The sequence below is a fragment of the Pleurodeles waltl genome, chromosome 4_1 (genome assembly GCF_031143425.1).
Source record: "Pleurodeles waltl isolate 20211129_DDA chromosome 4_1, aPleWal1.hap1.20221129, whole genome shotgun sequence".
NCBI lineage: Eukaryota > Metazoa > Chordata > Amphibia > Caudata > Salamandridae > Pleurodeles > Pleurodeles waltl.
This window is the reverse complement of record NC_090442.1, coordinates 349856710-349878135: the sequence shown is the minus strand read 5'-3', so window position 1 is coordinate 349878135 and position 21426 is coordinate 349856710.

The following is a 21426-nucleotide window of genomic DNA, read 5'->3' as shown; positions in this document are numbered from 1 at the left end:
CACGGCACAAAATTCTCAAAGAAGGCCAGAGAGAGAGCACCAGCAAGAACAACAGCATCCAGAGGCACACAACACCATCACCCACAGAACTTCCACACACCTCACACAACACACCACTACATATCAGCACACTTATCACCACACACTCCACCCCACACATCACCTACACCACCCCATGGCACGGCAAAGACAACCCAGGTTCTCGGAGGAGGAGCTCAGGGTCATGGTGGAGGAAATCACCCGGGTATAGCCACAGCTATTCAGAGCACAGGTGAAGCACACCTCAATTGCAAGGAAGATAGAGCTATGGCGAAGAATAGTGGACAGGGTCAACGCAGTGGGACAGCACCCAAGAAATCGGGAGGACAACAGGAAGAGGTGGAACGACCTACGGGGGAAGGTGCATTCCGTGGTCTCAAGACACCACCTGGAGGTTCAGAGGACTGGCGGCGGACCCCCACCTCCTCACCCACAACTAACAACATGGGAGGAGCAGGTCTTGGCGATTCTGCATCCTGAGGGCCTCGCAGGAGTAGGTGGAGGAATGGACTCTGATAAGACAAATCTTAATTATTACATCCCCCACCCTACCTGCATGCCATCACATACCTCCACCCTCACCCTCACCCCCAGCACCCCAACTCCTCACATATGTTTCAAACATCACAAACCACCCATCCCAACACCAAGCCCTGCATGCAACAACAAAGCATGGGCACCCATCACTAAAGCATGCCCACTGCACATACCCATACAACCCCCTAAACCATCCTCACACAAGGTCCCACACAGGAATGCAAGCACTGGGGTACACGGTCACCCACCCATTTACACCATGACACACACAGATGTAATAAACATCCTTTTATACCCCTGCAGGAACCCTACCCAACGTCACCGGACAGGAGGGTCCACTCATCTCCACACCACCAACAGAAGAGGCCCACAGTGATGACAGCAGCTCTGTCCTACTGGATCTAGATGACCAGCCCGGCCCATCGGAGACCTCTGGACAGTCGGTTCCCCTCACCCAGTCACAGGCCACCACAGACCTTCCCCCCTTTGGAAACATCAGCACAGCACCCACCCAGCGGGCCCATACCTCCGTCCCCAGGACACGTCAATCAGCAGTGTGTTCACCACTACAGGGAACCCAGGATAACCCACCACCCCAACAACAACAGGGACCTGGGGGCAGAGGTAGTGGGCACATGGTCCAGGGGACGGAGGCCCAGGAACACAGGGGAACTGGGAGGGCTTCTGTGCGACAGGAGGCGGACAGGCCAAGGGAACCCACTCTCCACGAGGTCCTCTCCTCCATCATGGGAGCATACCACCACTTCCAGGAGATGATGGCAACTGTATTGGCCAAGTTTCAGGAGACCCAGCGCCTGCAGGAGGAACAGTATATAGGTTTCAGGGAGGAGCTCAGAACCATCAGCTCCACCCTGTGCACCATTGTAGGGGTGCTGAAGGAAGTCCTCAACACCAGGAGGGACACTGTGGCACTACAAGGGGCCCCTGACACTAGCATGGATGATGAACTGTCCATCACCTCCACTGGCGCTAGTGGACAGGGCGTCCTGCCACAGGACCACCACACCAGCACCCCACCCCCTGTAGAGGGAGAACCATCCCGCAAACGGTCCCCGAGATCCAGGACAAAGACAGAGCACGATGCCAAGACCCCACCAAGAAATGAGACCACCCTGATTGTCATCCTACTGTCCCACTTTGTCACCCTGTCCATACTTTAACTGCCCCAGCTCCACTTCCTATGCCCATTTGGGCAATGCACCTGTGAGACTAATAGACTGGACTCTGCCATGGACATTCCTCCGCCATCACCCCTCACCATTTCACTACCCCCTCCAATATTGAGCACTTAAATAAACACACTTAAAGCACAAAACAATCTGGAGTCTGTCTCTGATTTTGAAATAGTGTATTAGCAATTACAGTGACAAAATGCTCTTTCAATTGTAATGTCAACATAACTATGTCACACAGCTCTAGTCCATGAGGAATCTAAGCAGATGTCACACAGTGGGACCCACATCTGTGAAATCGTAAGGGAAAGTGACAACCCAGTGACCGTACACTGGGTGAAAACGACACACAGTAGAGAGGTAGTAGTGTTAAAGTACCTGTAGTAGGCAGGTCTATACTCTTACCTGTGTCTCACTGGAAATATTCCTGGATCACTGAGTACCTGTTGTTCATGTCTTCTTCCTCTGCTTCCTCCTCTTCACTCTCCACAGGCTCCACAGCTGCAACAACACCGCCATCTGGATCATCCTCCTGCAGAAAAGGCACCTGTCGTCGCAAAGCCAAGTTATGAAGCATACAGCAGGCCAGGATGATCTGGCACACCTTCTTTGGTGAGTTGAATAGGGATCCACCTGTCAAATGGAGGCACCTGAACCTGTCCTTCAGGAGGCCAAAGGTGCGTTTGATCACCCTCCTAGTACGCCCATGGGCCTCATTGTACCGTTCCTCTGCCCTGGTCCGGGGATTCCTTACTGGGGTCAGTAGCCACGACAGGTTGGGGTACCCAGAGTCCCCCAATAGCCATACACGGTGTCTCTCTAGCTGTTCCATCACGTAAGGGATGCTGCTATTCCTCAGGATGTAGGCGTCATGCACTGAATTTGGCATTTACATGCGAGATGTACTGGTCAGCCAAACACACCACCTGGATGTTCATGGAATGGTAACTTTTTCTGTTCCTGTACACCTGCTCCCTGTCTCTTGGGGGACCCAAAGCCACATGGGTCCCATCAATGGCACCAATGACGTTGGGAATATGTCCAAGGGTGTAGAAATCACCCTTCACTGTAGCCAATTCGCCCACCTCAGGGAAAATGATGTAGCTCCTCACGTATTTCATCAGGGCAGACAACACTCTGGATAACACCTTCGAAAACATGGGCTGAGACATCCCAGAAGCAATTCCCACTGTTGTCTGAAATGACCCACTTGCCAAGAAATGGAGTACTGACAGGACCTGCACCAGAGGGGGAATCCCTGTGGGTTGGCGGATGGGGGACATCAGGTCGGGCTCCAGCTGGGCACACAGTTCATGTATAGTGGCACGGTCAAGACGGTAGGTCAGGATAATGTGGCGTTCTTCCATTGTCGACAGGTCCACCAGCGGTCGGTACACGCGAGGATTCATCCGTCTCCTCGCCAAACCCAGCGGACGGTGCCTAGGAAGGACAACATGGAGCACACAGTCAAGCAACCCACAGGTACGTACTCACAGCTAGCACAGTAAACGATTCTCTATGCAGTGAATGGCGTGTCTGAGTGGCTATGCAAGGCCTAGGCCTGTGTGACGCAGTTGAAATTGAGCCATGTGGACCCTCGAAATGGCGGCTGCCTGACCTGTGAAGTGTGACAATGGGATGTGAGGTCAATGCGCTGGCGTGGCACACCGCGGCGGTCAGCGGTCGAAGACCGCGGCGCGAAGCCGCATTGGTTAACATTGAAGCCTATGGGTTTCAGGAGCCAATGGCGAAGGGCGCCGGCGGTGGCGGTACGCACCGCCGCGGTACGCACCGCCGCGGACGTGACCGCCATTTTCTATCTACTTATCCACTTGCGACTTGAACTTTCACAGGAGAGGACCTATACTGCAAGTGTTGCTGTGACCTCGGTCTGGAAGGGACAATGGCTGCTGCGACTGGGGAAAGGGCCCCTGCCTTCACTGGAGAGGAGTTGGAGAAACTTGTGGATGGGGTCCTCCCCCAGTATGCGCTACTCTACGGTCCTCCAGACCAACAAGTGAGTTTAATTCAATATGGATTTGGGGCCACTGGCTGGCTTGGGGGCCTGGCGGGGGGCCTGGCGGGGATGGGGGGGCATGTTGGGCCTGGCGGGGGGCATGGCGGGGGGCCTGGCGGGGATGGGGGGCATGTTGGGGCTGGCGGGGGGCATGGCGGGGGGCCTGGTGGGGATGGGGGGCATGTTGGGGCTGGCGGGGGGCATGGCGGGGGGCCTGGCGGGGATGGGGGGCATGTTGGGCCTGGCGGGGGGCCTGGCGGGGGGCCTGGCGGGGATGGGGGGCATGTTGGGGCTGGCGGGGGGCATGGCGGGGGGCCTGGCGGGGATGGGGGGCATGTTGGGGCTGGCGGGGGGCATGGCGGGGGGCCTGGTGGGGATGGGGGGCGTTGGGCCACTGGCAACGAAAATGCAGACAAACTTGAACGTGGTATTTCTCCTTCCCTGTACGTGTCACATAGGTCCGCGCCCATGAGAAGATCGGGATTTGGCGTGCCATCGCCAAGGAAGTCCGGACCCTGGGGGTCGACCATCGACGGGGCACCCACTGCCGCAAGAGGTGGGTGGACATCCGCCGCGGGACCAAGAAGACCGCTGAGTCTCTGCTGGGGATGGCCTCCCAACGTAGGCGGGTGCCTGCCGTCAACTGACCCCCCTGATGTTCCGGATCCTGGCGGTGGCCTACCCTGATTTGGATGGGCGCGTGAGGGCAGCACAGCAGACACAAGGGGGTGAGTCCAAGCATTATCTACTCTGTTGTCGCGCAGTGGAGGTGTCTGGGTGGGGGAGGAGGGCTGTGGGTCCCCCTAGGCCAGGGCGATATCTGTAGGCTGGGCACCCCCGTAAGCCCTTGTGTCCCCAGCCACCACCCTCAGTAGTGTGTCAGTACAGCCATTCCTGGGCCGTGTCATCCATGGGTGCAGTTGTCAACTCTAGGCGTGTAGGGCATGTTCCACGGAATGCGTAGCGGACCCCAAGTGCGCAACTTAGTGCAGGGGGCATCTGTGTCTGTCATGTCCGCTAACTGTACCGGAGATCCATGTACTCAATATCCCTTTATTTCTCTCTCCCCCCCCTTTTTGTTTGTCTTTCTGTGCTTGTGTGCATCAGCATCATCAGGTGGAGGAGAAGTGGCATCGGGGCAGGAGGGAGCTGCATCTCACATGGCCCAGGAGGGCCATGCCACAGAGTCTGACTGGACCAGTGAGACGGAGGGCGAGGGGAGCTCCACAACGGGGACGACTGGACCCTGCAGCGACACGGACACGTCCTCGGAAGGGAGCTCCCTTGCGGGGGTGGCACCATCCGTGCCCCCCGCCATTACAGGTACAGCCGCCACCCAGCGCACCATCTCCGCCCTCCCAGCAGCCCCTCAGCGTTCGCCCCGTGCCTGCTCTGCCAGGAAGCCGGGCATCTCCTTCGCCCCGGCACCTCAGGCCCTGCCCCTGTTACCCCCGCTGCCCTCAGTGCGGAGCTCATTGACCTCGTGAGGATGCTCATTGTTGGGCAGACTACCCTTTTGAATGCCATCCAGGGGGTGGAGAGGGAGGTTCATCGCAGCAATGCGTACCTGGAGGGCATTCATTCGGGTCAGGCTGCCCATCAGCGATCGTTCCAGGCTCTGGCCTCAGCACTGACGGCAGCCATTGTCCCTGTCTCCTGCCTCCCTCTACTAACTCCCTCCTCCCAGTCTCCTGTTCCTCTGCCTGTCCCACCCACACCATCAGACCAGCCTGCACACACCTCAACACCCAAGAGAAGCTCATCCAAACATAAGCACCACAGATCACGCAGACATTCACACACGCAACATTCCGATGCAGACATGCCAACAGTCACTACCACCTCTGTGACCCCCACCTCCTCGTATCCCTCCTCCCTCCCTGTGACGTCTACACTCACACCTCCATTCACCTCACCATCAGCCAGTGTTTCCATCACCAGCACACCCTCCAGTCCAGTCCGCACACGTGCAGTCACCACCCCCACTGCCATTTACACGTCCCCTGTGTCCTCTCCCACTGTGTCTGTCACCCCCTCTTCCACACCACACAAACGCAGCCACCCACCCACCCAACAGCCATCCACCTCACGACAGCCTATCCCTCCTGCACCTGCACCCAAAGACAGCAAACGTGACTCACCTACAACCACATCCTCTCCCTCCACTCCCATTCCCACTGTACCTACCACTCTCCATTGTCCCAAGAAACTCTTCCTCGCCACTGCTAACTTCTTTCCTGACCCTGAGCCCCCCCCTCCTTCTCGTCGGGGTAAGAAGAGCACCTCAGCCACCACCAGCCCTGCAGCCCCCTTGACAAGGGTGCAGGGGTATTGGAGCCCACCAGCCCGCATGTCTGGATCTTCGCCCAGCAGCAAGGGGACAGCCAGCCCACCCCCTGGGAAGAGGAGCAGAAGGCGGAAGGGGCGCCGCAGGAGCCCGGCTTCTACATCCCCCCCGGACACCACCCAGACACAGTCACCAGCCACAGCTCCAAAGGGAGGAAAGGGCCACAGACTCCCGACTAAGGAGGGCAAGGGCAGCAAGTCGGAGAGGTCAGGCTGCAGGCCTGCTGCCCAGGAGGAGCCCACCACCCCCATAGCGGCTGGCCAGGGAGGACCCAGCCCAGCTGGCCAGGAGGGCCCCACCACCCACAGCCCAGGTGGGCATTGAAGGAGCACCATCCCCGCTGCCCAGGAGGGCACCACCAGGCAATGAGCAGTTGGCCATAGACCGGCCGCCGTCTCAAGAACCGCTGAACTGGGCCCCGCCGTCTCAAGAACCGCTGAACTGGGCCCCGCCGTCTCAAGAACCGCTGAACTGGGCCCCGCCGTCTCAAGCACCGCTGAACTGGGCCCCGCCGTCTCAAGCACCGCTGAACTGGGCCCCGCCGTCTCCAGCACAGCTCCGCTGGGGACCGCCGTCTCAAGAACCGCTGAACTGGGCCCCGCCGTCTCAAGAACCGCTGAACTGGGCCCCGCCGTCTCAAGCACCGCTGAACTGGGCCCCGCCGTCGCCAGCACAGCTCCGCTGGGGACCGCCGTCTCAAGAACCGCTAAACTGGGCCCCGCCGTCTCCAGCACCGCTCCGCTGGGGACCGCCGTCTCAAGAACTGCTGAACTGGGCCCCGCCGTCTCAAGCACCGCTGAACTGAGCCCTGCCGTCTCAAGCACCGCTGAACTGGGCCCGCCGTCTCAAGCACCGCTGAACTGGGCCCCGCCGTCTCCAGCACCGCTCCGCTGGGGACCGCCGTCTCAAGAACCGCTGAACTGGGCCCCGCCGTCTCCAGCACCGCTCCGCTGGGGACCGCCGTCTCAAGAACCGCTGAACTGGGCCCCGCCGTCTCAAGCACCGCTGAACTGGGCCCCGCCGTCTCAAGCACCGCTGAACTGGGCCCCGCCGTCTCCAGCACAGCTCCGCTGGGGACTGCCGTCTCAAGCACCGCTGAACTGGGCCCCGCCGTCTCAAGCACCGCTGAACTGGGCCCCGCCGTCTCAAGCACCGCTGAACTGGGCCCCGCCGTCTCAAGAACCGCTGAACTGGGCCCCGCCGTCTCAAGCACCGCTGAACTGGGCCCCGCCGTCTCCAGCACAGCTCCGCTGGGGACCGCCGTCTCAAGAACCGCTGAACTGGGCCCCGCCGTCTCCAGCACCGCTCCGCTGGGGACCGCCGTCTCAAGAACCGCTGAACTGGGCCCCGCCGTTTCAAGCACCGCTGAACTGGGCCCCGCCGTCTCAAGCACCGCTGAACTGGGCCCCGCCGTCTCAAGCACCGCTGAACTGGGCCCCGCCGTCTCAAGAACCGCTGAACTGGGCCCCGCCGTCTCAAGCACCGCTGAACTGGGCCCCGCCGTATCCAGCACAGCTCCGCTGGGGACCGCCGTCTCAAGAACCGCTGAACTGGGCCCGCCGTCTCCAGCACAGCTCCGCTGGGGACCGCCGTCTCAAGAACCGCTGAACTGGACCCCGCCGTCTCAAGCACCGCTGAACTGGGCCCCGCCGTCTCCAGCACAGCTCCGCTGGGGACCGCCGTCTCAAGAACCGCTGAACTGGGCCCTTCAAGGCAAGACCCGCTGAACTGGGCCCTTCAAGGCAAGAAGCGCTGAACTGGGCCCTTCAAGGCAAGAAGCGCTGAACTGGGCCCTTCAAGGCAAGAACCGCTGGCCCTTTGGCAGACGTGGCAGGGCAGGATCTGTCTCGGGCAGGGCTGCAGGATGTCCTCTGGCCAACATGCCTCCTCCAGTGGCAGTGGAGTCTGTTATGGACTGTTTGGACTGTGGCTTTGCTCTCCCCAGGATGGCCCAGTGGGCAGGCCACCCACTGTATGGACTGTATGGACTGTGGCTTTGCTCTCCCCAGGATGGCCCAGTGGGCAGGCCACCCACTGTATGGACTGTATGGACTGTGGCTTTGCTCTCCCCAGGATGGCCCAGTGGCCAGGCCACCCACTGTATGGACTGTATGGACTGTGGCTTTGCTCTCCCCAGGATGGGCCAGTGGTCATGGAGTCCCCTTGTGGATCTGGCGTCGTGTACTCAAGTGGCTGAGGTGCCCCCCCTTCCCTTCCCCCTGAGGTGCCTGTCCTATTTTCTTTCTGATGCCCCTGCAGTGTTCTCTCCGTGGAGTTCTTGTCGTGGGACCGCCAGGTGCCTTTCCTGCAGGAGGATGGTCGAGACGGTGGTGTTGTGGCAGCGGTGGAACCTGTGGAGAGTGACGAGGAGGAGGAAGACGACGGGGCTGAAACAGACAACAGGGACAGAATCATTGAACAGTACTTCCAATAGGACACAGGTAACAATTCAAAGATAATTTAGTAAATCTGAACTACTCTCCTGCATCTCTGCTGCCTGTCTATTTGCCCCAGTGTATGATGACTGAGTTGTGGCTTTTCCCTCCCTATTTCAGATCTGGGGTCCCCACTACGAGTCCTGTGCTTCGTTTCCCCATGGACTACAGCTTTGTGGCAGCTGTTTGTTGACTTCACTATGTACAAGGACATATTTGCACTGTCATGTCAATTACAATATTTTGAAATCACAGCCAGACTCCAGATAGTTTTGTGCAAAATAGGTGTTTATTTCAGTGCTCAAAATGGGATGGGTGGTTTCAAGTGGGTGGGGGCTATGGTGAAGGAATGTCCATGGCAGAGTCCAGAGTAACAGTCACACAGGTGCATTGTCCAGAGGCCTGTGGAGAGATGGAGCATGGGCAGTTCAAGGATGGACAGGGTGACAATGTGGGACAGTGGGATGACATCAGGTGGTATCCTTTGCTGGCGGGGGTCTTGACATCCTACTCTGGCTTCTTGCGAGATCTCAGGGCCCTCTTGCGGGGTGGTTCTTCTCCTGCAGGAGGTGGGGGTCTGGTGGGCTGCTGTTGTGCGGGGGCCTCCTGTCCACTAGCGCCGGCGGAGGTGGTTGGCTGTTCTTGGTCCAGGCTAGTGGCAGGGGCCCTTTGTTGTTGTTGAGTGTCCGTCCTGGTGTTGATGAGGTCCTGCAGCAGCCCTACCATGGTAACCAGGGTGGAGGTGAGGGCTCTGATGTCCTCCCTGTACCCCCGATAGTGTTCCTCCTGCAGTACCTGGATCTCCTGGAACCGGGCCAGTACCGTCGCCATCGTCTCCTGGGAGCGGTTGTATGCTCCCATGATGGTGGTGAGGGCCTCGTGGAGAGTGGGTTCCCTGGGCCCGTCCCCCCCCTGTCGCACAGCTGCCCTCCGAGTTGCCCTGTTTCCCTGGGCCTCTGCCCCCTGGCCGGTGTGCCCACTACCACTGCCCCCAGGTCCCTGTTGTTGTTGGGGTGGTGGGTTATCCTGGGTGCCCTGTAGTGGTAGACACACCGCAGATTGACGCGCCCTGGAGACAGAGGCATGGGCCCGCTGGGTGGGAGCTGTGCTGGTGTTCCCAGAGGGGTTTGGGTCTGTAGTGGCCTGTGCCTGTGTGAGGGGAACCGACTGTCCAGAGGTCCCCGATGGTCCGGGCTGGTCATCAGTGTCCAGGTCGACAGAGCTGCTGTCATCGCTGACGGCCTCTTGGGTGGGGGGTGTGGAGAATTCTGGGCCCTCCACGGCGGTGTGTTGACGGTCGGGTCCTGCAGGGGTATAGAGGTATGGTTATAGTTTCAATGTGTGGCATATGGGTGTATCTGTGGGTTCCCGTGTCCCCAAGTGCTGGCATTCGTGTGTGGGGGCTTTGGTGAGGGTGGCTTGTGGGGGGGATGTGTATATGCATTGGGCATGCTTTGGTGATGGGTGTCCATGCTTAGTGGACGCATGCAGGCCTAGGTTTTGGGATGTGTGGGTTGTGATGGTGAGACATTGGCAGGGAATAGGTGTGCTGGGGGTGGGGGTGAGGATGGTGGTGGGGGTGAGGATGGTGGTGGGGGTGAGGGTGGGGGTGAGGATGGGGGTGGGGTGAGGGTGGGGTTCGAGGATGGGGGTGAGGGTTGGGGTATGATTTGGCATGCAGATGGGGGGGAAGCAGTAGTGAAGCTTCAACTTACCAGTATCCATTCCTCCGCCGACTCCTGCGAGGCCGTCAGGATGCAGGATGTTCAAGACTTCCTCCTCCCATGATGTAAATTGTGGGGGTTGAGGTGGGGGTCCTCCGCCAGTCTTCTGCACGGCGATGTTGTGCCTGGATACCATGGAACGCACCTTCCCCCATAGGTCGTTCCATCGCTTCCTGATGTCTTCCCAATTTCTGGGGTGCTGTCCCACAGCGTTGACCCTGTCGACAATCCTCTGCCATAGCTCCGTCCTCCGGGCAATGCTGGTGTATTGGATCTGTGTGCCGAACAGCTGGGGCTCTACCCGAACGATTTCCTCCACCATGACCCTGAGTTCTTCGTCTGAGAAGCGGGGGTGTCTTTGGGGTGCCATGGGGTGGTGTGTATGATGTGTGGGGTGGAGTATGTGTAGTTAAGTGTGTTGAGTGTGGTGGTGTGTGTTGTTTTGTGTGTGGATATTGTGTGGGTGATGGTGTTGAGTGGCTGTGGCTGCTAGTTTGTGGATGGTGGTGTCTCGCTCTGGCCTTCTTTCTGAATTTTTGGTCGTAGGGGTTTGTGGGTGATGTGGGTGTGTGTTTTATATTGTATTGTGTGTGTGGGAGTGGTGTGTGTATGTGTATCAGGTGTGTGGAATTCAAATCGGCCAATGTGGCTGAGTTTTGTTCGTTTGTGTGTATTCTGACCGCGGCGGTGTGTCCCGCCAATGGAAAACCGCGTTTGAAAGACCGCCGCGTGGATTCGTGGGTCGTAATGGCATGGGCGTATTTCTGTTGGCGTGACGGTGGAGGTTTTGTCACCTCCACTTTTCCGCCGACCGCTGGTCTGGCGGTCTGTTGTGGCTGTCGGATTTTCGGAGGTTTGGCTGCTGCGGGTCAGAATGACCGTGGCGGGTTTCCGCGACCGCGGCGGGATTATGGAGGATTTCTGACCGGCGGTAGGCGCCTTTTACCGCCGAGGTCAGAATGACCACCTATGTTCTTTGAGATGTCGGCTTATCACTGAACAATAATGTTCCTGAAGAAAGATATTAGCATCTCACATTGTTGGTCCACAATAATATAAACATTCTATAGTGTCTCAGTCCCAAATAATTTTTGAATAGTTTGAAAAGCTTCCTGTTTGTTGCTTAGCTGAGTTGATGATGTTCTTCTGACATCTATAAATCACTGTCATAATCCCACATATGTGTTTTGCGGTTCTCTTCAAATAACTATGATTTGTTTTCCACTTTTACCTCACTTTTGTTTTACACGTTTAATGCTTTCCAGCTCAGATTACTGAATGACTTGCTAAAAAATGTAGAGTTTTTGAACTTTAAATGGATACTGTGTCTAGAGTTCACGAGTTTTCAGGCTGAAGAAAGTCATGAAGAATGTATGGATTAGTGAATGTAGACTGGTACAGTTAGTTTGCAGTAAAAAAATATTATATATGGAAGTTTTGTGGTGTGGCCTTTCCTTGCAGCCACTGTTGACTTGGGGCAGCCCTGTGGGAAAGTTTCTGTAGTAATCCTAGTTGCCATATTGTTAGACATATCATCCTTATTGTGGTCTTCGCCCAAACCTTTTGCCTTCACTCCTCCTGGTTTCTGAATTTAATTTTTCATTGGCATTTGAACTCTTGACACTTTACATTGCTTACCAGTGCTAAAGTTGTTATGTTGTCTCCTTAAAACATTGTACTTCTCACATCTGATTGGCATATTTAATTTACTTGTAAGTCCCTAACAATTTACTGCTACTTGTGGTCTGAGGGCACATTATTCCACCCACTTAAGTAGCACTTTAAAACATGTCTCAGGCCTTCAATTACAGACATCAGTGCAATTATAAAACTGGTGATTCGACACGGCAAAAATGTAAACCTTTTATCATGTCTAAACCTTCCTTTTCAATACATATAAGTTACCCCCGAAGTAGGCCCTAAAAATTCATGGAGCTGGGTGCATTGTATTTAGAAATTAGGACATGTGTTTTACATCTAATGGTAGTGAGATTTGTACAAATAATAAATGCTAACTTTTGATTGGGAATAGATCAGAATGTCAAGTTTGCACTCAATTAATTGTACTTCAAAATCCTCTTTAGTGGTAAAGTTGGATTTTTAATCCAAATCTGAAACCAACACTTATAGAAAGTTGCCATTTTCTTGTCCTAACTATTTGGTGCCTGCTGTCATGTTTCCACCATCACATGACTGTGAATAGCTTGGCAGTTAGCCATTGTGTATTCCTCCGACAGAGTGACACAGAGGGGACTAGTTGTTGGGAGGCCTGGTCGTCCTACCAGGATGTGTGGGGAAGTGCTGTTCCTTGCCCCACTTACATTTCAAATGGCTGCCTGTAGCATATACACGAAGGAACCTGGCATCAGTCTGTTGTCACCCAAGACTACTTGAAACCATGGGTGGGAAATAGAATAACTTCCCAGAAACAGATATGGGGGTAGCCAAGGTTGTTACCCCCACTTCAAAGGCTAGCACCAGTTACAAATAGTGGACCTCCTGAACGACCTCTTCACTACACTCCTGGACCCATGGAAGACTTCGTAAGAACTGCCTTGTACTCCAGAGGACTGCCCTGCTGCTTGATGCCTGCCTTGTTCTTCAGATGACTGCCCTGCTGCTTGACACCTGCCTTGTAGGTTGAAGGGGAGAGGGCCATCTCTTTGAACCTAGGACTGACAGAGTGACTCCAAGGACTAGTTTGTTGGCCTCATATATGAGCTACAGGGGCATAACATGCACCAGACGTTGAACCCTGCACCCTGGACTCTTCTGATGTGAGACCTAACCCTGAAGTAATGTACCCAGGGGTCCTGCACCCTAGGTCCAGTGGCAGACAAACTTACAGAAGATTGGGAGCTACCTGCCAGCCAATACAACAAGATTCATTGCCGGTTGGTCTGACATCGTGGTAGCTCCAGCTACGTTCTGCTCTGCAGCAGCAAATCCTGCTCAGCAGGACCACCAAGTAACAGCATCTGGCCTTGTAGAGCCCTCTTCAGCTATGGTTTTCAATTTCCAAAAAGTTGTCTATGTCCAAAGGGAAATATCTTTACTGGGCTTGGCAGCGACAACCTGCTTCTTCCTCTTGGGAAGTTTTATCCACTATCATTGACAGCTTCTCCCAAACATCATCCAGTGTTCCCTGGTGATGACTCTTCTTCGGGCACAGGCTACTGCCTTGCCGTGCTGAGCTCTACCTTCTACTGGACTTTTCTTCAGACTTTCTTCTACGTTTGAAGGGAGGCCAAAACAGGGCCCAATACACCTCATGCATCCGAATTGCACTTCATTGCGGTCGGCCTTAGCTTTTGACTTTATGCCAGTACTTCACAACCACGTACATGCGGTTGGCACTTTGATCTTTTCTGTGCTATTTTTCACTAAAAACTTGAAACATTTGAAACTCCAATTCTACTGACTCAGTTTAATTTGGTTTTGTGTCATTTTTTATTCAAATTTTCAAAATGTTTCTTGTCATGGGATTTTACTTGTGTTGTATTTTTTACTTTGTTAATGCTTGTGTGCTGCATAAACATAGAGCCTGGTTACTTTTGTGTCAAGCTACCAACGGGTTAATCACCGGTTAATTTAATGGATGTGTGGGGAAGTGCTGTTCCTTGCCCCACTTTGTGGTTTGTTGCTTGAGTAGGGTTTCAACTCCTTAATCAAAAAGCCAAATTCTTACACTTGTGGTACAGAATTCACAGACAGTCTGATGCACTGAAGTCTTTACTTCACATGTCTGGTAATAAGCTTAATGTCCCATTGGGGGCTAAATGCAGGGCACAAGTCCTAAAAAACAGAAATGGGAGGACTAACCAAGTTAGGCAGTGTACAAGTGCCATCATGGTGTGTGCTCTCACAGCATGTAACATCATGGCGCGTGACATCGCAAGAGGCATCACAGGAAGTGACATCACAGGAAGTGACATTACAACCCTTAACCTCACATGAAGTGACATCACACAACATGACATCTGAACTTAAGACCTTTAACATATGTTTAGCAGGTCTATAAGGAGTACACTTGGGTGGAATATCAGCTTTAACAAATTAAATTTTCTGCTGGGGTTGTGCTCAAAAAGTGACACAACCTCAAAGCAAAATCTGGGCCTCAATTTCAACATCCATTTTTTAAAATCTCTGCCACAGAAATTGTCAGAAGGAGAAATTTGGTAATACATTTGCTCTGCTTAATTGTTTGCAAAGGCTGCAGTTTTAAAAAACATTTTGGGGTTAAGGCACCTTCTGGAGAGATCTCCGTATTCCCCGTAAATATCAGAGAATAATAATAACGGTAAAATAAATCTGGTGCTTAACACATTGGCTGGAGAGATGTGTGTTGTGACTCATCCCAGTTTTGAATCTAAATAGCATAGAGGGTTAATGTGTCTCCTGCAAAGCACATCATGACATATTTTTATTTTATGTAGATATGTAAGTGGGCTACTGTTTTTAACACGGAGATCCTATTGTTACTTGCAGTTCATAAATTGTAATCCTTCTGACATAGCACAGTGAGCTATGAAAGACATGTGACTCCTACGCCTTGTCACCCTCACTAACCTATGCAACACATCCTGTACATAGATTTACATTTATATGACTTATTTGCAGTGTATAATGTGTACATGCGATGTAAAGAGCTTTGACACCCTGCATTGGGATAAGTAGCACTATAAAAGAAATAAAACAAAAGAGCGATATTTAAATTACTATTTGTGTAAATAGAGGAGCAGACCAACATATCTGACATCCTTACTGTGCATGCATTTTTGTGATATCCAGGGACTGACCGAAGTCCAAATCCTGTCTCTCTTAAGTGCCTGTGAAGTGACAACAAGCTGTGTGCCTTTCCCAGCCATTGCATTTGCAGGTAGGTGCGTGGCTTCAGATAGCTCCAATGAGAACAAAAGGAGGCCTGATGGCCACTTAACTTGGCCACTTATCTACAGTCTTTGTTTTGGTCCCATCTCAAATTTAAAATAAAAAAGCCCCCTCACTGCTGCCTGCACGTTGCTGTTCAGAAGGAAAGCAGAAAATGTGCAGGTGCTGCTGAATGTGCTGTGGTGCTTACAGATAAAAACAGGACGTGTTCAGCATATAACAGTGCAGCACAAATACTTGGCAGGATGGACGGCATCCACCATGTGAAAATAGTGGGTGGACACTGTGTACCTGAGTCTACCCCCAACTTGTACCCTGGCTAAATGTGTCTTTATCAGTCTTTAGATTTACACTGGCTTAGCTCAAAAATGACTTTTGTAGTCAGAAGAGAAAAATCTCAAGAGAATTTGGCAAAGAGTTTCATTCTCTGGTTGGATATTGTTGATATTGTTGAAATTGTGATCAAACTTCAGAGAGGGATAAGTCAAGAACTTGAACTTGTATTTTGAATGCAAGGAGTTGATACCCCTAGCTAATACCATGTTCAATGTGTGGTGTTCTGTGTGAATGGGTTTGGATGAGGCAATGAGAGTCTATGTTTTTGATAATTTCAGTAGAGTGGCTGTTCTACAGTGAGTCTAGCCAATGGATTAAGTTGCTGAGATCGTTACTCTGTATTTAGAGTTTTGGTCAACAAAGCAGAGTCCACAATTTCTTCAGTCAAGACAGAGCTGTGTCTAGATCTAGGTGACATGTTGATTAGTCAGAGTAATCAGAGTAATTTCAGTGATTATACATTACTTATGTGATGAGAAATTACTGAATTCATTGATTACATCATCTTGAGTAATTATGAGCAATTTGGAGCAAAAGTAGGAGCACAGCAACAACAAACCAAGAAAGTGCAAATCACTGCTGGCTACTGCTGTTCGTGCTCTTTAGTATTTAGTGAAAAAAGCATCCTATGGCCCATTTTGGAAGCAAGGTTGCATTTTGTACTAAGAAAATAGTGCTAAATGCTGGATTAAGCTTCTCATGTAATTATGCATTATTATGAGTAGTTTTGCTGTAATTATGAGTAATTGCGCTAGAGCGAATTATGCCAGTTACACCCACCTCTAGCTGTAACCTGGTTTGTATTATACTAATTGAAGGATGATGGAGTAGTTAGACTAGAGGAGTTTGTATGCTGTCCTGAGTTCAAATTAATTTTGCACCATTAATCCCATTATCTCATTACATGTCAGTGGCTAGTGATAGAAGAGACCCACTCCACCACTTCTTGCACAAGGTCTGAAAATGTATGTATGGTAAAAGAAGGGTGTCAAATGAGATGGTAGCATCAGAGAAGAAGCAGGTGGATGTCACCTCAAGGACAGCACACTCTCCTCGACAATATGATGATTTTTTGCGAGAGTAATAAGGTGCAATATGGCACAATATTGCAACAGGAGTCAAGAGCTGTGTTTTTAAATCTAAGTGTAATGTATATCATTTTTGCATGTTTTCTGAGTTTTTAATGGCTATCTTTTTGTTGCATGCTTCTGACGCGACAGCAAAATTCCAGGAACATGCTATCTTTTGATTTCAAAAACACCCTATGGTTCATCATTGCTAAATTCCTTCTTAACATGACATTTATTACATAATTTAGGTTTTCATTAAAATTCTACTTGACTGAAAATCCTTTTGCTCCGTTCTTGCAGTTGCTCCCCAGTGTTCACTTCTGACTTAAAGATTAATTAAAATAAATATCAAGAGCTTGTGATATTATTAATAAATGATACAGTTTACATTAGACTGCAAGTGGAAGAATGCCATGCACTTCCTCTAAGAAAAGCAGCGGGGTTCCAGATGGGACAGCGGCATACTAATTACAGTTTTTGCTCGTAAGGTGTTAGATTTTGAGACTAAAAAGCAGATCAGAGGCTGCAAGAGGCAGAGTAAGCACTCATATTTTTGTATTTTAGCACGTATAAGCCCTAAACCTGCTGCCAGAGTCGGCTATTAAAATTTCAGAAAAAAAATATCATCCTGATATGTTTTTTTAACTTAATATTTCCCGATATTGCCACACAGTGAGCGACGTTTTACTAGACAAAAGTTTAAACTACATTTAAGTGCTGAATGCGGAACAATAATACCAGCTTCTCTCACCTTTATGTTTTCGGTACACATATGATATAGATTTTCTGAAATGTATTCTTCTGCACGCTCTTAAAATTTCTGCGTCTATAATCCTACCGCAATACGACAGAATTTGAATATTTAATCTAAAGATAAAAAAATCCTGCATTCGGTTATCCAAACTAAACCTTGATAAAGCCACCAATTTAAACGATTCACTCACAACTCCCTGTAGCCGTTATTGTGAGTAACCCATGAAAATCCCAATCTTTCAGTGCCAGGCAAATTAGTGTTTCTGCTGCAATTATTATGTGTTCCCCATAAATTTCACATAAACGTTTCTGGTGGGTTTACCAGCCTAAATCTCTATGGGAAGCACACCAGAAATATAAAAAGAATTACCCTTCTGATAGGTATTTCCGTTACCAGCTTCATCATATTATGCAGGCCTCTTGTACTGAGTACCTACGTGTTAAATTAATTGCATATTATGTTTAAAATGATCACTATGTGCAATATATGACATTCGAATAGTTTCTTCGTTCTCATTATTAGAAATAAAATATAAACTAACATTTTGCTGAATTAGAACGCACTACATAGCAAATAACTTCTGAAATCGACTTGTCTGGTAGCTTTTGCGTGTGTGGCATGAACTTCTATGATTCACATCTCTCTGGAAAGGCTGATCCGGAGGCGAGTTGCCTGGAATCGGAATGTCCAGGCAGCCATTTGAGAATTCTAAACATAGAATACTTGCTAAAGATAAGCACCTGCTAGATACATTACCTGAATGGGGAAGTAGTGAAGGATCCCTTGATTAATTTTAAAAGTGATACCCACCTAAAAGGCACAACTGGCTACACAAGGGGCCACTTTTCATCCACCCTTTACCGTCCCCCTACCACCACCATATGTGCGCCATATTTAAGATACGGTGCACTGTGGCGCAGGGTAGGGGGCAATAGCGTACTTTTTTATGATGCTATTGAGGTACTCTGCAGGACCTGCAGAGTAATTAGAGGCCCATCATAGACAATGGTGTGTCCCCATTTAAAGGCTGTTGAAATCTGTTGGATTTCCTTGCACCATTTATTTCGGCCCCCCTAACATGGGAACGCCCCCTTTGCATACATTAACCCTGGTGCAGGCATTATGTTGCGCAAAAGGTTACAAAGTGACGCAATGCATGCATTGCACCACTTTGTAAATATGGCGTTGCAACTTTGGCCATCTAACAAAACATTAGCATCAAAAAATTATGCTAATATGTCAGTGGATGTCGCTAGGGGCTCATAAATATGCCACAAAGTTCCTCTAAAGCAAATATGTTGTCCTGTAGTAAGTAACAAAGGATTATGCCAACTACACTTATTTAATTGATTTAGAGGAGATACGGTAATGGCTAGGCATGCTCATTCTGGAGACAATACAGGGATTCAAGGTGTAAGGTGAAATTTTATACTGTTTTGCAGTTTTCACAAAAAATCTCACAAACTACAAAATATTTCTGCCAAAAAGTTTCCAATATAGCTAATTTGCTCTCCTAATTTAAGTCTACTTTACCAGTAACAGCATCCTTTCAACAAGTGCTCTACTCTACTTCATTTAGTAAGTAAGTGTCTCCTTGATATTTGCTTGTAAGAAACTCTGTCAAAGCACTATTTTACCTAGCGAGGGTGTTCTAAATTGCAAAGTTTTTTTAGCAACATTAGAAAACTTTTATGGAAAACTTGTCAAAGGTTGTCAAGTTTGCATTTTTTTAGCTATTAAACATTCACATGAAACATGAGAGAAATTATATCACATATATCCTTAATTAGGATTACAAAACTGTTCTAGGCCACCTGCAAGCTTGGCAGTTGGCCTACTACCCGGTTCCACCTGCAAGACCCACAGGTTTAATATTTCTTGAGTGCCACTGGGAGCCTTGGGGCTCCAACAGCTTTGCCGGCTCCCTACAAGTGGGCCCATTCCATGGATGCCACATACGAGCAGACAAAACATTTTGATCTCTAGGCTGCTCTGGGTGCCCACCTGGGTTACCCCACAAAATATTTGACATTGGGCATCGTAGCAACCTCAGCCCTGCCAGCTTTCCTGCCGCCATCCCAGATGCATCAAAAAGCAAAGTGATGAATAGAATTAATCTCAACTACTTGTGATGGCTTGGGCTGCTTCCCAATCCATTGTTTATCACCCACCATGCCATCTCAGAATAAAGCCAGCCATATGCAAATCAGCCTTGACCGTGCTCCAATGGGAAAAGTCCAGCCTGAACTGCCAAGCCAGGTCCTCCTTGAACAGGAATGCAAGCAACCCACGGCCTGTTTATCCCCTTATTATGAGCCCAGCAGCCAGGTATAGCTTGATTCCAATGGTACATTGAGCACAGGATTTCGAGCCAGCCTGCCTAGCATAGAAGACAAGACTATGGACAGTTAATTTTAAAAGTGAAGGGTTGTGCACACTCATCTAACAGTCTCAGAAGCTTTGGGACAGAGTGTTCAGGCTTGCTCAAATAAATTAATGTGTCAAACTAACAGAATGACTAATATTTTATTACATCTCAAATTAAGCATTTTGCAAGTAAGTACACCTGCAATGGGCTCCTGAGCTCAGCTAGTGCAAAAAACTCCCAGCTACAGTATCTGTCTCTTTTCATCTTTCCATTAGTTTGGACATGTGAGTTTAATAGTTTCACCCAAATGATAAAATTTGGATTATAATTGTGTTTCTGTATTGTCTCACTCAAAAAATTCCCATCTGATAGTTTTGTATGTTTTCTCTACATCGAGAAATGTTATTGGATACTCGCCAATCTGTGGAATATCTAACATGTGTCTACCTTTACAAATGTATTCCTACCAGGAATAATTTCTGACTGAATTTTATAATGACAGAATCCTCTTAAGTCATTCTGCCAAGGCCTTCCTATTAAGGTTACCACCAGTGTTAATCATAGATATGCGTCTAGAAGATTTCAAAGCCTGCTAGATCTTTACCAGGTTTAGGGACAATCAATATTTGAGCGTCCCTCGTGGAACACAGAAGCTCCACTACTTCTAGAGCATCAGTCCAACCTACTAAAAGATCCTCAGAATCAAATCTGATGTACAGTAATAAAATTATAACGATAGTTCATACACACCTTTTCCCTTTACTGCTGGTAATGCTGGGCATAACAGCAAGCAGTGCTAAAGCAGAGTTTGTTAATTAAATTACTAATGAATATTCATGTATCCTGTGTGTTGAATTTGCATAGTAAATATAATGACGTAGAGAAAAATAATGCACTTAATTGGAAGTGCGCCCCCCAGAGTGGCCGTCAATGTTCACAAACTGTACTTATTTATGGCTTAGTAATATGAAATGATGAGCTTTTGTTTGATTAATGTAGTAATATGTCATATTAAGGGTTATGCATTATGTATTAGCTTTATTAATCGTAAGGCCTTAACTTAGCGAGGTCTTGGCCTAGTTGCATGGCCTCAAGTCAAGCTGCATTTCTTAATTGACTTATAAAATGGATGATTAGAGAATTCGATTGTGATTTTTCTCTGTGCTGACCTAATGTTCATAGCTAAAAGTTTTTCTCATGAGAATTGCTTGCTAGGAGATGATGTAGTTGCTAATGAAACAATGTTTACTGTAATGTGTGTGAGACTGACTTTCCTAGGAGAAGACAATGAATTCAGCGACTGGAGTTTAAGCTGCAACAATATTGTTATCGAAAGTGCGCAAATGATGAGAACGGAAGAACAGGAGCCAATAATCTATATGTGAACCATGTACTAGTAGAAGTATAGATTTGAGGGTTTAGTTTCATTGGATTAGCTGCAAGCATTGTGATTCCTTAACCAATAGGGACATGGAAAGTAGTTTTAAGAAATCTAACTTGGCCAGACTGCACCAAGAGAAGATGTGCCATTCTCTCTATTGTTCTTCAGAGTATAGCCCATTTTATGTCTTGAGAAGAGGCATGCTTAACTTTATTGCTTAAAGAGACCTTGCTTTTTCTGAACTTTGATGATGAATCCTGATGTCTTGCTGACCAGACTGATGTCCTGATGACGAAGACTGTCTGCTTGCTGATCCAAACTGAGGAGAGGCATAC